Source organism: Berghia stephanieae, chromosome 14, assembly GCF_034508935.2.
Source record: "Berghia stephanieae isolate SIO BIC M18660-M18661 chromosome 14, UCSD_Bste_1.3, whole genome shotgun sequence".
Lineage (NCBI taxonomy): Eukaryota > Metazoa > Mollusca > Gastropoda > Nudibranchia > Aeolidiidae > Berghia > Berghia stephanieae.
The window spans coordinates 22854573-22871153 of record NC_088373.1 but is presented as its reverse complement, the minus strand read 5'-3'; the positions used below and the strand labels follow the sequence as shown (position 1 = coordinate 22871153).

The following is a 16581-nucleotide window of genomic DNA, read 5'->3' as shown; positions in this document are numbered from 1 at the left end:
AGAACATTTTTATTACTGTGTATAAGTTAGAGAATATACAAATATATCGCAACAACATTTAAAGAAGGAAAAATAGTATAAGTAACTCAACTATGGAAAGTAAGGATCAAAGAGTGCATCCTTCTCTAGGGCATGCCACTCTGATATTTGTAAGAACAAATAATATTTTAAACAATGGACTTAATGAATAATAACTAATTAAGCCGTTAGTAAAATCAATTAGCTAATAACAGAGGGAATCAACTCTTTCCTATAGTAACGCTATGTATAAGTCCATAACACCTCCCTGTAAACAGCTGTAAACAGCTAAATCCTGAGAAGTAATTCGAAGGTTCGTATCTAAAATCGATCGGGTAATGTTCTGTGACTACACGATCTTTTCAGTTTAACACGATCCGATTCACGATTCGATTCTGCTCCGGGGTAGCTGCATTCAACGATGAACGCCCACAAGAATCACCGACAGGATTAGTAACGACATCGTCCTATATGGTATTATTTGCTAAGCAGAAAAGTTTTGGCGAGGAAGGTTGTAACGTGCTCATATTTGTTCAATATGACGCTTCCATGTTCCCTCTCTCTAGTGACTGTAGAGGGAATCCATTTCGCCTCTCCGTCATTTCGATTACCAAAACTTAACGAATAAATGTGTGTCCCAACTTTATAACGCGTTCTTGCTACACGTGGTTTGGAATTTGAGGTGGATAATGGGCGGAGTGTGTCGATCAATGTACGAATTTGACGTCCATGAAGCAATTCACTCGGTGACGAACCAGAAGCTAAAGGTGTGCGACGATATTGCATAATAAATTGTTGTAAGGCTTGTCTTGGAGGAAAAGACGATTTTCTCACAGCCTTTTTAAAACATCCCACAAGTCGTTCTGCGGCACCGTTTGTAGCGGGATGATAGGGAGATCCAGTGAGATGTTTGATTCCCCTCTCCCTACACCATGTCTGAAATTCGTCAGAAGTAAAGCATGCTGCGTTGTCCGACACGATTGCGTGAGGATAGCCGAAGTGAACGAAGTTCTCTTCCAGAAGGCTAGTTGTTGCATTCGTTGACATCGAACTGGTTGCCTGAATGCATGGGCGTCGACCATTACTAACCAGTTATTGCCCATAAAATTCACTGCATGATCAATGTGTACTCGTGTCCACGGTGAGTTTGGAGTTATCAATGGATGGTTTGGCTCCTTTGGTGGGTTGTTTTGTGTTCTGCACATGTAACGCATCCACGACACGTGTTGAAGATGTCAGAATCAATACCTGTCCAATATACGATCGTTCGCGCTAATTGTTTCATGCGTTGCATGCCGAAATGACCGTTGTGAAGGATATTGAGGACGTCTCGTTGCAAACTCTTAGAATAACTATTCTTGATCCGTAGAATAAACATCCATGAGACGTTGACAGCGTGTCCTTTATCTTGAAGAATGGTTTAAGATTGTCCGTTTTGGAATCTGATTTAGACAATTTACGACTCGTGTTTCTCATGACAAGGGATATGATGTCATCTTTAGCGGATTCTCGCATTAGCTGGTGTTTCTTGACTCGCCATGTTTGTCAGTATTTTGTACACAACCGGCGATTGGTTGACAAGGAAAACGTCTGCTTTCTTCTCATCAGGTACGGAGTGAGCAGTTAAAAACGCATTAAAACGATGCCAGTAGTCGCTCCATATCTCTAAGGCAGGGTCAAATGCGACAAAACTCGGAATATCTGGAGGTTTTGGTAAACAAGTATTGCTACCGGTCGTAGGTTTCATGAACAATTCCATCTGCATCATGTTCTTGTCGTTCAACGACTTGCTTCATTTGCTCAATTTGTTATTCAATCTGTTGTTGTAATATGGTGATGAGCTCTTTATTTGACATGATGACAGTACTGCTGACATGGGTATATGATGTACTATACGGGTACGAAGATAGGATGCAGGCGAAGGGTAGTAAATTATTGATGAAATTTAACTCTAATTACTCACCCAAGCGTCCGACTGTTTGGTTTTATGAATACGACGTACCGTTTTGTTTTTTTTTTACTTTCGTGTTGAGTGGGCCTCAGTGCTCACGAGCTGTGGCGTGAAAAAACACAATCACTCAGACTAAACAGATTACGAGATACTGATGTGTTGTCATCCTCTTAGACAATCATCATTATATCAAACCAGCAATTCCAGAAAGTAAAGCGTTTACAGAAATCCGAAATAACAAAGGTCTACTATGTGTCGTGATGTTTATATTATTTGTGAAGGACAAGAAAGAGGCAAGCGAAGGCTGAATGATAAGTAGAGCTGAAATAAATGTATAATTGTTGGTAAATTTTATTTCCTTTATTTATCACCAATTACCTTTCCCCCTTCTCTATCTAGTCTAGTCTTAGTTTGTTGTCCTGTTCTGGAGATTCCCTACAATGGATTCCCTCTACTATTCGCATCTGAATTAGGGCCGACAACCTAATCATTATACTTGTCATTCTGAGTCAGTATTATGTTGATGGTTTCGGTATACTTGCTCAAAACTAGCATGGCTATTAAGCTGAAAAGTCACACACTACAGTGCAATTTAGCCATATTGTAAGAAAAAAATTCGGACAAGTAAAAAAACTGTAAAAAAGGACAAATACATTTTAGTTAGAATCCAGTGTAAATATTCAATTTGCAACAGTGAATCTAGATATAAATATCAAATACTCACGGCATTTTCCTTTAAAACACTCGAAATGTGCTACTAAGCAATCCTGAAAATAAAATTAGAATCTGTTCTCATCTAAGGTTGAACGTTTGACATTTATAAGCAGTCTTTACAGTGTAGATTTCTCGTCATTACCAGAATATTTACCAAATTATACAGCTTTAAGCCCGAGTTGTTGCCAGATATGGCGATCGCTGAGATCAAAACTCCTGTTAGCGACAATTTCTAAGTTTAACAGGAGAGCCAAATACCTTCATATTTTTACAAATTTTGTCGAAAAGGATATGAAATATTGAAATAATGTTTGATTCAACATCGCAAATATATCACAATCAGTGTTTCTAAAAAAGAAAAACATCATTCTAATAAGTAATTGATGGATATACAGGACATTTGCATCCAACAAAAAAATACTCTAGCTCAAAACACCTCTATGCGGCTTATACAGGGAATTTGCAGAGAGAAATCGAAAATTTTGTTGATATTAAGTATAATCAGGATATTAGTTTGTAAAAAACATTTTTAAACAAACTATCTGGCAATTTTTGAGAACTTTGCTTTCAACAGAATGTAAAGTCAGTATAAGCAGAGATAATTTATTTTTGTGTGACGTATACTTTGAACGGAGCATTCGGTGTGCTCAATTTTGTAACAAAACTGTACGCCTAACAGGCACAGCTGTGTTTTAGAAGCTCTGCGAAATTTGTGATTTTAAAATAATTTACACCGTTTTTATATCATTGGAATTCTATATTTACTTGTTCGATATAATCGGGAAAAATTTTTTTTTGTTGAAATTGTAACATTTCATCAAATATTTTAAGATTTATTAAGAAATTTAAAAAGAAATTTTACACATTTTAGATATGATGACATTTTACCCGTTTACATTTTTTGTGTTGAATTGGAATGATCGTCTATAAACATTCATCAACAATGTTCATTAGACCAAAAGGAGGTAGGAGAAAACAAAGAATGATTGAAACCATTAAAACAATAGGCCACATAAAACAATTCACGTACAGACCCTCGTACACATATCACAATCAAAACATCCTCACTACATAACCTGCATAACACGCGTAGTAAGAATCACTCAAAGTGTCCCCAGCTATTAACGAATATGATGTGTCAAGATAGTCAAAGCAGAGAAAGAAAAAAGACGATAATACGGATTGAAGTGCCAACTGTTGTAACTTTGAATAATTACATCGACAAGAGAACTCGCATAACTGAATTAACATTTAGTAATAGTGGAGTTTTACACAAGAACTTGTCAAAAATTTATATTAAAGAATGGACACACATACTAAACAATCTCCTAGTCCTGTTATCAACAATATAAGAAGTGTTCAAAACAAACAAAGAACTAAGACAATTCTCAAAGTAATGAAATTAAAATGCCTATTAATTAAAAATAAACACGCGTCAGTTATTCAGATATCCTCATTGGCACGGAGTCCTGGTTGGATTCGTTTATTCAGGATAACGAATATTTCCCATCAAAAAAACAACACATATCGCAATGACCGAAACATTAATTTCGGGGGTGTTCTTATTGCCATCAGCAAGGAGTACATAAGCATGTTAGTTCCAGGACTGGAGGAAAAGTTTGAGATGGTATGGGTCAAATTCAAAATTAGAGGCTCAAGGACACTTTACATATGCTTCTACTATCAACCCAATGTGGGTGATGAAGAAAGATTTGGAGCTATTCAAAAATTGTATGATGAAAATCAAAACCATTACCAATGACATCTTTATAATAGGAGGAGATTTTAACTTCCCAGGTGGTCACTGGAAATCTAAAACATTAAAAGTAAAGACCCCGTTTTCAAAGTTATACCATTATTTTTTTCAATATCTTAGAACACAGAGCGCTAACTCAGCTAATAGAAGAACGAACTGGCATGACGAACACTTTAGACTTAATGGTCACCAATAATCCCAGTCATATAAACCATCAAGGTGTCATCAAAGGAATCTCAGACCATGATGCAGTTATAATTGTGGTCGCCATGAACCAGAAAAAAGAATATAGAGAAACAGAAAAAAATCCCTCACTACAGAAAAGCAAACTGAAAAAGCTAAAGAGCTTTTAAAAATACCAATACTTAGCACTGCAGATCTTAGGCAAAACTTCAAACATATTCTAGAGAAAGGGATCAGTAAAATATACCACATAAAACTTGTAGAATCAAGAACAGCCTACCATGTATCGCTAGGTGAATAAGAAAGATGATAAACCAGCGTGACCGGTGTTATAAAAGGTTTTAATAGACGTACGATCGCAATTACAACGAGAAATAAACTGTACTGAAACAACTTATACAAAAGAAGTAACGTTAAAAATGTTGGGACTACGTGGAGGACAAGTTTAGCCATGATGAGAACTGAAACAATCAATTTACTGGTATGAAAAAAATCTGGTCATACATTGCACACAGAAAAAAGGAAAGAAGTGGGATAGCCTCAATCATTGGCAATAGAAAATCTCAGCACAGCTTTTGACAAAGCAACAGCCCTAAATGCCAATTTCAGTCTGTCTTTTATAAAAAGCAAACTTTCACCCTCAAACAAATTGCATGAAACATTATAGCAGTCAGAATCAGGAACGTCAGTGAAAACCGCCTGTGGTAAAAAAACATAAATTTTACGGAAGAGTTTATTGCAATACTTTTTTTTCAAACCTGGATCCTACAAGGGCTACTAGACCAGGCAGCATCCAGGCAAGAGTTTTGAAAGAGCTTGCAGACTGCGTAACACCCTGCCTCCGTTTAATTTTTCAGAGATCACTCGACACTGGTGAAGTAACAGATTATTGAAGAACATCTAATAAAGCTACAATTTATGAGAGTAATAGGTGATGTATTTGCCTGTTTATGAATACTCGGCCTTCCACACATTAAGATCTCAATTTTACTATCTTTTGATGTTTTACTTTTTTTGGTACATACAAGATTTAATCTCGAAATTGGTTGTATTAACAATTTTAGATTACTTAGGCGTACTAAATCATAAAGTTGCGAAACATCTGCATATTTACTGAATGTATGTCCAATAAATTAACTCTGTTGAGTTCATATGCATAGAAAAGCGAACAAATTTGTTCAATTCTCCATGAGGGTGAACTCGAGAGAGTTAAATGTTTTGGGGTTTTTTTTTTTTGGTTCAATTGGCCTTTTCCTTTACTCATCGTAATTATAGTTTTCTATCCTTCTCGGCAAAGAAGTCCATGAAGAATTCTAACAATATTTCCTTCACAGAAAATGAAGTTTTATTGTTCTGCTTTAGTTGAACACTGTTGCCTGGTGCTCAGGGGACAAAAATGACTTTGACTTCGATCCATCTTTTGGATGGAATAAACTGAGTTACGCCATCTTCCATTCTCTGTCTTACTGGTGCTTGAGATCTTATTCGGGAAAAACTGGAACATTGCAGCAACAATGGGTTTTTTAAAAATTCGTCTGCCCGAAACAGTTTTCTGAAATGAAGTCAATTCCCGCTTTGCTATTTTGTTCACTTAAATGAGTACACTTTTACAAGAATAAGGCAAGGTAGTCTACAATACATAAAGTGACATGATCTGGCAATATGTAGCGTTATAAATTTCGATATTTTAAATTGAATCGTGTCGATACCTCTTTTTGTTTCACTATTTGCTCTAGGCCATAAGGGGCGGTTTGGGTCTAATTATTAGGAAAATCCTTCGAAAAATTGATTTTGAGATTTTGGTGGAAATTGATATTTTATTACCCTAGAAATAATATAATTGAAGTCCAAATTCTTAAAATAGACTATAAAGGCATGAAAAACACAGTCGAAAATGGTACAGATAGTAAGAAAAGTGTGAAAAACGGGAAGCTATTTTGTTATTTTCTTAAAATGTCATATTTCTAAGGGTATGGGATACTGTGTCAAACGTTTCTCTGAATCTATTCGATGAAATTGTCTGAAAATTTCCACAGTTATCACAGAGATAATGTATTGTGTCACTATAGAGAGATTTTTTTGATAAGATATGTGAATTTTGAATTATAATCCTCATTCTGAATTTTTAACGTCAATTTTGTCATAACATTTTGATTCTCAACTTTGTAATGTTCTAATAAAAATTCCATACGCTAAAGCCGTAAAATCTCTCTATGGTGACACACTATCGTACAATGTTGACAAGAGGGAAGAATATGGAGGTCATTCCTTCATTAGTTTTTGTGGAACGTTTGCCACAAGATTGTTATATTTTTTTATATCAGACCCCCAAATTAGGTTGCAAAATGGATATCAACACAGATAATTAAAATTTTTCACCATAAATGTTGTTTTTTAACCTATAATGACGATACAGAATGATTAAAACCGCCCAACATTGGTAATTAAATTTTTTTTGGAAAAGACCCAAACCGCTCCATAAGGGTGTGATGTTTCGATGATGTACTCCCATGGGGTTTGAAATATTCACTGAATTCTGGTGAAAGGAGGCCCTTTTTTTCAGGGATTCACACAATATGTACATGAGTACAGTGAGTTTCAGTTCCAGCAGAGTAACTGTTGGCTAAATACGTGCCGCACTTGAATTTTTAAAAATGCAGATATTTTGACCCCTCCCCACGCCTGTCCAAGTAGTGTGGGGAATGTCAAAGTCTTTTTGCATATCAGTTATGTACCACTGTGACAGGGCACCAAAGGCCTTACTATTGACATAAAATATATCTTAGTTAGTATAGTACTGTATTAAAAAGTAAAAGCTATGAAAGAACATAACAAAGGGCTGGTTTACATATCTCTCTCTCTCTCTCTCTCTCTCTCTCTCTCTCTCTCTCTCTCTCTCTCTATATATATATATATATATATATATATATATATATATATATAATGCAAATTTTCACTCACATTTTTTTGGCCGAGACGACTCGTTTCTGTGTTTTTTACACTTCTTCAGTCGGCGTAATCCATTATTAGCTCTAGCCACCATTATCGAGCACTTTCGTACCTACAAGTACCCACCAACACTCATATATATATATATATATATATATATATATATATATATATATATATATATATATATATATATATATTATATATATCACAAATTGAAAACTACAACTGGACAAATAATACAACAAAATTATCGCACAAAATATACCTTTGTCTGCCTCTCCAGCATAAAACCTCCACCAGGCCAATGAAAAAAAGAAGAAAAAAAAACTCAATCGAGAACAACGACAGATAAAAACAAGGGAAGGGAAAATCAATATAAGGGGGATTAAGACGTAGCAAACGTTATATTAACTCTGCCCTTGATGAGAGGTCAGAAGACCTCATCCAGAAAGTGTTATTTAAGGTATCAGCTACTTACCGAATCTATCTTGCATGCTTTTACATCAGAGAATGCAAATAACATAGCGACGACCTGTTTCGTGGATGAAATGGAAAAATGTTTTCATGTATCAATAAACATACACACACACACACACACACAAACACACACACACATACATTGACACAAAAATACACACGCATATATAAATATATTATCATATAATACAAAAACCATGAAATAATAGTGCTCAACTTTTTGATAAAAGGAGCTATTTATGAAATATTTCAAGTATATGTATGATCAACTACTAAAATATTGTTTCAAGCAATTGCATAATATATATTTATGTACACAATTTATATATATATATATATATATACATATATTATATATATATATATATTATATATATATATATATATATATAATATATATAGAGAGATAGATAGATAGATAGATAGATATAGATATATATAATATATATTGTTCACTCCAACAGTGGACATTTATTTCATGTGTGGTGGGGGTTGGCGCGGGGGGGGGGGGGTTCTGGAATATTTTCTCCAATTTATGAACATGACACCTTCCTATAATTAGCATTCTCTTAGAGCCCATTGTGTTGGAATGTATCTCAGTTCCTGAAGGGTTAGACAAATGTATACCACTTGTTTGCTACCCTTTGGATCGCAAATCAGTTTACATTACATGAATATAACCTTGTGTAATGCGGTGTTTAAGGTGGAAATAAAATTAAATTGTGATTTCCCCGTTACAAATGAATGAAAATAAACAGCAATAAGTAATTAGTCTCATAGCTGTCTTAGAATATAACATTCACAATCAAATTATAAGCAACGAATAATAAATAAAAAGGTCCAGTCCCACTAATATTTGACAATAAATGTTAGTCTGATGTGTTAATGTCGTATAAATGTACATATATACATATTTATGTTTTATGACATTCTTGAGCACTTAAACATAGCCACAGAACCTTTCCTAACAGCCAAGACGTGTTTTATTGTGCTGCCCAAGTCCAAGCAGAATTGTTAACGTATTATGGATCAAGTTTCTTTAATTTTATCCAAAAGCTTTTTAAAAGTGTATTTTTCCCCCAAAAAAAAATCTAGGTGGTTTTTGAACGATTATTTAACACACTTTTAAAAACATTTTCATTAGACGAATTAAGTCTGGAAAAGGTAATATTTTAAACTAATTATTAATTTCATTTTTACTATAGAGAATTATCTCACTGTGCGATAACAAAGTATTTATAACGCTTTAAATCGGAATCATTAAGTCCATTGTTTAAAATAGTATTCGTGCTTCCAAATATTGTAGTGACATGCCCTAGAAAAGGAGGTACTCTTTGTTCATTATTTTCCGTATTTAAGTTATTTATACTGTTTTTCGTACTTTCAATGTTGTTGCGATAAATTTGAATTACTATAACTTATACTCAGTAAAAAAACAACTATTATCTCACTTAATCTCTCAACACTTCTGAGTGATTGAGTGATTCCATATTATTAATGTGGGGTCCCGTCAAAAACACAACATTGGCGACGAGGATTTTTTAAATTCATCCTGCACATCTGCCCATCGGAGCGTTTCGTTAGATCAGTGGAAAAGTCAACACAGCGCGGACGGAAATCTCCCAGCCGAGAAAACCGGAGGAAGTGCCTTTTCTGCCTGCAGTGTGGTCAGCACGTTGTAAGACGCCCTGTTCGTGGACAGCCGCCCATCACCTGGCAATAAATCTTCCCGCCTTTTTTCCCCGCCACATCTCATGGTCGCTGAGGCCACTGTTTCCTCAGGAAAGTAAACAAAACTATACGTCATCTTCATGCGACGAAGCAGTCGGACGTTTGGGTGAGTAAATATAGTTATATATCGTCAATAATTTATTACCCTTCGCTCGCGTCGCATCTTCGTACCCTTATTGTACATAATATAATGTGTCAGTATTACTATCATCATGTCAAATAAAGATTTCATTACTATATTACATAAATAGATTGAACAACAAAATGAGCAAATGCTGCAACAACTAGAACAAATGAAGCAAGTCTTTGAACGACAAGAAAAGCAGATGGAAATGTCCATGAAACGTATGAGCGATAGCAATATAAATATTTACCAAACCCTCCAGCAATTCCGAGCTTTATCGCATTCGACCCTGCATTAGAGATATGGAGCGACTACTGGAAACTTTTCAATACATTTTAACTGTTCCCGCGAGAAGAATGAAGACGTTTTCCTTGTCAACCAAAACACCGGTTGTTTACAAAATGCAAACATGGCGAGTCAAGAAACATAAGCTAAGGCAATAACCGTTATCAGTCTTGCAAAGATCGAGAAATATATTCGATGGAGCAGTACCATCCTCCATTGTTTCTCGTTAGAGAACGTTATAACTTTTGGACGGCCTCCAGCGGAAACCAGGTGAAACTATTCATAGGTGGGCAGCTAGATTTTGCCAGAGCGCTGTCACATGCGATTTCCCATCCATTGAAAATCCCCTAGATGAAGTCATGCGTACCGGTTTCATGTGTGCAGTCAACAACACAGGTGTACTTGAAGCGCTATTCAAGCACAAGAGGACGAGCTTTCGTTTACCAAAGCCATGGAGGTGGGCACAGAGATAGAAGATGCCCCAAGAGTGGCTAACGAGATTGCTTTATTTGTTCAACCAGAGGTCCATCAAATTAAGTCTCAAAGAAAACACACTCCGATAATTCATCAAGGCAGTCAAAACAAACAGCGTATCAAACGTTCGAAAGAACGACAGACAGAGCAGACAACGGAGTTTGACAATAAAAACAAACCTGCTCAAGATGCGATGGGTGCCACATCAGACATTACTGCAAATTTAAAACATCCGTTTGCCGCTCCTGACAGAAAACTGGACATATCGAGCCTGTAACGTAAAAAGAGAATGTCGAGTTCTGCGAACGCAACACGATTCGTCGCATGTCTTGGGTCAATTTCCTTTCAGTGACACCGCTTAAGTTAGCTACGACTGTATCCAACCATGAAATTGTTTTCTAAATAGATACAGGGACAGGTGTCAATTTCATTTCAAATAGGACATGGGAGAGGATTGGCAAACCACATCTCTCTAACGTCAATATTAAGTATCAATGTGCACATAACCAGGAACTACCTGTCATGGGACCTGTTTTCTTCTGTGAACGATACGTGCCGCGAAATAAACTTTGTTGTCACCACGTACTAGGACGTTCCCATACAAGTTCTCAATGTAGTTACATTGTTTCAAACGAAAAAAAAGGAAAATATGTTAGTATTCCGCCAGCAACAGACATGCCACATCTTCAAAAGGCATGTAAACAAATGCGTCAAGAATTTCCCGATGTCTTCAAAACAGTACTCTGTAAATTGAAATATGTTGAACTTGACATTGAATTCAAAGCCGATGTGACGCCTGTATTTCATAAGCCTCGATCCGTCCCGTATGCGAATCAGGCCGACCACAACAACAGCATGGATGCAAATATTGCAAAGGGTAATATGTGGAAACTTACATCTTTCAACGAATTCGACACACCGATTGTTCCAATAAAAAAAGAAGACAACCAGTGGTGAGACATCGAAAATTCGAGTAAGCGGAGACTACTTTGTTACAGTTAATCCGCAATTGGAAACTCACAGACAACCGATACCGTTAATGACAGATCTCATACGCAAATTGGGAGGAGGCTACAGATTTTTCAAAATCGACCTAGCCGAGGCTTACACAGAAATCCCGTTGTCCCTAAAAACGCAAGAACGCCTCGCATTCAGCACGCATAAAGGCGTTCTTCTTCAAACGAGACTACCTTTTGACATCAGTTCAGCTCCCGGATATTTTCAACAAATAATGATTCAACTGACTCAGGATCTTCCTGGTGTCGTGGCTATATCGACGATATCCCTGTGAGTGGCAAGGATGCCACCGATGATTTACACAATCTACAAAGATAATTACAGTGACTTCAGGATAAGGGCTTCGCTGTAATCTCCAAAAATGTTCTTTCGCAGAACCACAGTGTGAGTATTTGGGTCATCTACTATCAAAAGACGGCATTGCAAAAGTTACACAAGTTGATGCAATCACTAATATGCCCCGACTCACAAATGTATCGAGCCTAAAATCGTTTCTAGGACAATATAATGTTATTCGAAATTTTAACCAAATCTTTCAACTGTCTTAGAGCCACTCTATCCGTTAACAAAGAAAGAAGTTAAATGGACATTGACAGCTAAAGAACAAAGACCTTTTAAACATGTGAAGAGAATTCTTCGTGACGAAACAATTCTTGTGCATTTTGATCCATCTTTGAATCATCAAATGTTGGAATCGGAATCGTATTATTCCATCGTTTCCCACACTGTAGTGAAATATCAATTGTCAAAGTTTCTAAAATGTTGAACAATACTCAGCGAAGATAAGTCAGATTAAGAAGGAATCGTTATCAATTCATCAATTTCTTTACTGTCGGAATTCCATACTCGTCACCGATCACAAGCCTTAATTGTCATTCTTTGATCCAAAAAACCAGTACCTGCTTTAGCTGCCAACCGCCTTGCCAGATGGGCTTTCACACTAAGTCAGTATGACCATAGAATTGAATATCGCAAAACAGCACTGCTGGTGCACTGATCAGACTTCCTGCAAGTGCCGATCCAGTCTTCGACAAAGAGGAACATGGAGAATATGTCAACACAGTGTTTACAATATCTACAATTGAAAAACAGCTACGAGTGACTGATCCCAGTCATCGCTAGAGAATCCGCTAAATATGACACAAAATCCTTTGCCATGAAAAACACGAGTCGTAAATTGTCTAAATCAGATTCAAAAACGGACAATCTTAAGCCATTCTTCAAGTTAAAGGACATGGTGTCAACGTCTAATGGGAGAATATTCTACAGATCAAGAATCGTTACTCCTAAGAGCTTGAAATTTGACGTCCTCAATATACTCCACCACGGTCATTTCGGCATGAAACTCATGGAACAATTAGTGGGAACGATCGTATTTACCAGGTATTGATCCTGGCATTGTCAATACGTGTCATGGATGTGTTACGGTGTGCAGAACAACCCACCAAACGATCCATGGATAACCCCAGACTTACCGTGGAGTCGAGTACACATCGATCACGCAGTGAATTTTATAGGCAATAACTGGTTAGTAATGGTCGACGCCTACTCAAATTACCCATGCTAATTGATTTTAGTTACAGCGTAATTAGTTATTCATTAAGTTTATTGGTTAAAATATTATTTGTGCTTAAAAATATCGGAGTGGCTTGCCCAAGAGAAGGATGCACTCTTTGTTCCTTACTTTCCATATTTGACTTATTTATATTGTTATTCGTACTTACTATGTTGTTGGGATATATGTGTATATACTCTAACTCTAAGTAATAAAACTGTTCTCTCACATAATCACTTAACACTTCTAAGTTGAGTGATTCCACAATGTTAAAAACACAACAACAATAATAGTTATGATGATGATGATGATAATAATAATAATAATAATAATAATAATAATAATAATAATAATAATAATAATAATAATAATAATAATAATAATAATAATAATAACAAAAATAATAATAGTAATAATAATACGTTTTTATCTTCCCTTTTGTATTCTTTAGTGTGATTAATTTTCTCAGGGTTTCATGACCAAAGGAATCCATGATGAAGAAAGTGTGTCGTATACTTCGTGGTGCGTCTATCGATACCCTCCCGTTGATGCTGTGCGTCGATGCCGTGTATTTAATGAGAAATACTCATAAAACTTAGCTGGCTAAAACGAATAAGAAAGATGTCGTACCATTGATGTCCTGTATCATATGATATATTTAGTGAGAACTACTAAAACAAATGGCTGACTCAAAACAATAACAAAGATACGTGCCGTTGATGTCGTAAGTCCTATGGAGAGTGCATTCAAAGCCGTAGGCCTGTTATTTACCGACGTTCTGTGTGATGTACCTGGGTGGTCAATGGAGGGCTCGCCTTACCCTGTATTACTTAGACTCTGGACTGTCGATGGAGCATCAGGTTAATAATTTGGTTAGATCTCTCTTTTTCCAACTAAAAAGATTGCTTCCATTAGACGGTTCATATCTGAGGATGTGACCAAGCACCTGGTTGTGTCCCTCGTACTATCGAAATTGGATTATTGTAATGCTCTGTTGTTTAGCGTTTCGCAATACAATCTGAAACGTCTTCAGATTGTCCAAAACAGCGCTGCCAGACTAGTATTTATGAAGCGTAGGTGCGACTCTGCCGGACCTCTACTTCATGACCTGCATTGGCTGCCTGTTGAGAAAAGAATTAAATTCAAAGCTTGTGTTTTAGTGTATCGTTGTCTTGAAGGTACTGCCCCTTCCTACCTTTCAGAACTAATTGAAAGATATTCAAAACCCCGCCCCTTACGTTCGGCCAGTGATTCCACAAAACTAGTTGTCCCTCGAATTCGGAAAAATGCTGGAATGAGATCCTTTTCTCATTTCGGACCCTCTATTTGGAACGCCTTACCGCAGAGCATTCGTGAAAAAGAATCTTTGTCTATTTTTAAACGTTCGCTTAAAACATATTTGTTTCGATTTTAGTAGATGGTATAAGAAGCAAGATAGGTTTGGTTTGTGTTGTGTGTTGTATTGTGTGTGTGTGTATGTGTGTGTGTGTGTGCTTGTGTGTGTGAATGAGTATGTTTCAGCCAAAGTAATTTGTAATTTAAGCGCTTAGAGTCTGGTGTCTCGGAGTTATAGCGCTATATAAGTTTTCAGCATTATTATTATTATTATTATTAGTATTACTTCAATCATAAACGAATCTCTATCTACAGGAATTGAACCACATTTTTTATTTTAAAGCATGCAATTGTGATCCCTATTCTTTAAAAAAAACAACAAATGTATCCCCTGAAGAGCTGAACTATTTTTTCTCGATTCCAATTCACTCATTCTCTTGAAAATCCCTGAAAAAGAGGATGCGAGTCAACTTAAAAATCATTTACTTACATTTGATCTTCAACTGCCCTATCAATCTGCTTAAAGACAGGACCACAGTACTGAAACTGCCCTTATTGAGATTAATAATGATCTTCTTTGTGCTGCACTTGATGGCAAAATGTCTATCTTAGCATTGTTAGATCTAAGAGTAGCCCTTGACACCATAGACAACTCTATATTAATTACACGTTTGTCAAAGATATTTGGAGAGTCAGGTAACGACATAGTTATAGAATATAATCAACTGGCCTGGACAGCCAATGGTCCTCTGTCCGAAGTGAAATTCCACCCATAAATCAAAGAAAAATAAGAACTTGTGAGTGCATAATATTCAGTTTTCCAAAACCATTTTTCAGTACATACGGAGCATTTTGAAAGCTAACACCTATGACTTAATTTCTGCCACTCCCACCCCCTCCAGATAATTATTTGCTCTGTTTCTGAATGTTTTTAATTTTATTGAGGGGAGTGGAATCTGATGAATTATTCTATGTTCGAAAGAGAATTTCTATTGTGTTCTTCTTAATATTATTTTTTGTTGTTGCTCTGAATGTTGATTCCTTCTGTTCCTGAGAAAGAGGTTTTTTTGGGGGTTTTTTTGGCTTTGATTAAGTGTTCTACTTTTGAGCGACATTTTAGTATCATAATCTAGACCATGATTATTTCAGTTATTGCCCTTAGACACTTCGCGCTCTCTCTCTCTCTCTCTCTCTCTCTCTCTCTCTCTCTCTCTCTCTCTCTTCTTTGTTTGGCCTTGTCTATTTTCTGTCCTGTTCCTGAACATTATTGTTTAAAGAATTTATTCCATTATTCATTCACTTTTTTCTGTGTTTCTAAGGGCCACCATAGGCGCTACGATTTTTTACCGGTGACGGCGCTCGTCTAGGTAGGTGTAACTCAATCCTTGCGTCAGTCGCAAAGGATTTTTGCCCGCACACGGTGAGGTATTACACACGGACCGTCACTGGTCCCAGTAACTGTCTCTCTATTCTATTTTTCGTCTTGCTCACAATAGTGATCACTTCTCACTTAATTATATCAATCAGACTATTGACGGAACAGATTTGACGTCACTCAACTAGTTGTTATTGTTTTAAGGCAGTTATTTTGGTAATTAGTTCTCACCAAATTATATCAATCAGACTTTTAACGTTCAAGGATACTCGTAGTTTTGTGTGTCGGTACGTTATTTCCGGCAGGCGGATGTTGTGATCATTTTACCTAAACTCATAGCTTCAATAACCGTCCAAGTTTTCGCATCATATGTAGTAATGGCTATAATGTAACATGTCGAAAGCGAGATAGATAGAGAGAGAGAGAGAGAGAGAGAGAGAGAGAGACAGAGAGAGAGAGAGAGAGAAAGATAGGGGGGGGGATGCTGTAAACAAAAAGAAACCCAAAATTGCGCTATATATATACCGTTATATTAACTAAATGTGCTCAAATCACTTAATAAGGGTCCATGGCCAACAGCAAAACATGTAAGACGAGAGATGACCCCTGTTAGGCGATATTACAATTGTTTGCC

General features: G+C 36.4%; 1 long non-coding RNA gene across 2 annotated transcripts in view; it reads right to left on the bottom strand.

The window, feature by feature from the left end:
• The window catches only part of LOC144959474 (uncharacterized), a 52645-nt gene that overhangs the window by 26551 nt on the left and 9513 nt on the right, over nucleotides 1–16581 (bottom strand). The window contains exons 2-3 of one of the 2 annotated variants that reach the window (XR_013642630.1): nucleotides 8053–8106; nucleotides 2694–2736 (exon numbers count right to left, since the gene is read on the bottom strand). This is a non-coding gene — a long non-coding RNA (uncharacterized LOC144959474). The remainder of the gene's footprint in view (nucleotides 1–2693; nucleotides 2737–8052; nucleotides 8107–16581) is intronic. The other variant, XR_013642629.1, reaches the window with a different exon arrangement.